Below are 2,268 nucleotides of genomic sequence, written 5' to 3'. Positions count from 1 at the left end.
CCCTTCATCCACCCCCATCCTCTTTTGACATTCTAGTCGCTCTCCACCCTCCATGGCTCCTCCCTTAGCTAATACACTGCAACTTTTACCCAGCAGCACTTATGTTTTAATTACTATGCACAAATCACAATGGACAGGAGAGGACAAGGGAAACTGGAGCATGTGGTAATTATCCCATAGTAACTACCTCAGTTATATTTAACGCCAGCTAAAAGGGCACAGGCTGAATCACGCTACCGATGTAGGATTTATACATCAGCAACTGTTAAGTGAGACAGACCATCACGATGCTATTTATTGTGGTGGTGGTGGTTGCTATGGAGTTGCTGGAGGGGGTTGGGGGTTTTTGGTTGGTTGTTGATTGTCGTCTAAAAACGCCAAGCTACTGTGTAGGGATTTTATCGCCATTTCTTTTGGAGTTGCCATCTCGGTCAAGGAATGCTTGGCTGTACCATAAAAATGTGACCTAGCTTTGCAACCATTTCTTTGCTTATTCTCAAGGATAAGAATAGTTTGCTGGTGAAATTGCCTCGTGTGCAGTTTTCTGAACCGGAACTGTAGTATAGCCGCAGACTAAGCAGCACAACATATTCATTAAAACATCCTCATTACTAACTATAGCTCATGTAGCCAGTTTTGCCATTTCAATTTGAACACACAACCTCAGATACAAAAATAGCAGAGACACAACAGCCCTAGCCGTATGCCGTGGAGCCGCACATCAGATATTTTCAAGTTGCACTTCTTGAAGTTGAACCCTCCTGTGTAGACTTGCACTCGGGCCGCTCGGAGCCCAACGGCCGCCCACGCAGTCTCCCTGCCATGGAGTGAGAATCAGCTCTGGGATGCTAATGCAGGCTCAAATCACTGAGGTGGGAGTTATGAAAGCTGCATTTTTCAGAGGGTTTCCAATAGCAACCCACCACCGCCAATGTTATTGCCCTCCTCCCCCTCTGGTCTTGTCGGTTTGAAACATGCCACTTGGAGTTGTGGAGAGCGAACGAGTATGGCTTATGTTTAGCAGATTAACACAGTTTTAAAGAGAGGCATTGTAGCACATTAGCCGAGATGGGGTCAGGCATATGAAGGATTCATGAAGGTTGAGATGAGCAATGAGAAGAACATAGAGGGAATGAGTAGAGCAACACAACTGCACCCTCACCATTTAAACAAAAAAGATTTACTAGGCAAGTCAGTTAAGAACAAATTCTTATTTTCAATGACGCCCAGGAACAGTGGGTTAACTGCCTTGTTCAGAGGCAGAAGACAGATTCGTAACTCATCAGCTCGGGGATTTCAACTTGCAACCTTTCGGTTATTAGTCCAACGCTCTAACCACTAGGCTACCCTGCCGCCCCATAGAGTTTAGACCCTTATAATGTTTGACAGTAGCATTGAACAGTACAAAAGGATCCTAATGGATGTGTGTATTAAACCTAATGAAAAAGTTAAGAGTTAATATTGTGCTTATTTTCACTTGTCATGATGGATTAAGCTGGTTTTGAGCTCGGCCAGATGGCATCTCAGGGACAGTTTATATTGGTGTCCACTCTCAGGCCTCTCTCACCAACTATTAGAACTGGGAAGAGCCTGTCAATGGCTGGCTACATTGTTAAAACTCAGAAATAAAGTGTCTTAATAGGACATTGGGCAACCACGAGCCGCCAGAACAGCTTCAATGTGCCTTGGCATAGATTTTACGAGTGTCTGGAATTCTGGATCTTCCATAAGTGTTCAATTGGGTTGAGATCTGGTGACAGACAGACAGACAGACAGACACACACACACACACACACACACACACACACACACACACACACACACACACACACACGACCCTGCTGACTCATGTAACACATTTGCTGAGCTGGATTCATTTGTAAGGAGACACATTGTGGGAGATTTTTTATAAAAATAGTTGGTTTTGTCATTTTTGGCCACTATTCTTGTAGCTAGGTATTACTGCACTGTTGGAGATATAAACATAAGCATTTCGCTACACCTGCGATAACGTCTGCAAAATATGTGTACATGGCCAATAACATTTTATTTTATTTAGTCATGTGGCCATTGGAACTTTCTGTGGTGTAAAGTGAACAGCAGAGGGTGTCATCAGAGCATAACAACTGTGACAAGTGACAGCATCCTGGTCTCATAGACCAGATGTAACATAGGAAATGGAAATCCGGGACACTCAAATGGTATGGTTACATAAGACAGAAGCTTACTTCAGGCAAAAACGAAAGGAGGGTGGTTGGCCAAGGTGGA

The sequence above is a fragment of the Salmo trutta genome, chromosome 19 (assembly GCF_901001165.1).
Source record: "Salmo trutta chromosome 19, fSalTru1.1, whole genome shotgun sequence".
Classification (NCBI taxonomy): Eukaryota; Metazoa; Chordata; class Actinopteri; order Salmoniformes; family Salmonidae; genus Salmo; species Salmo trutta.
This window is presented reverse-complemented; position numbering follows the sequence as displayed.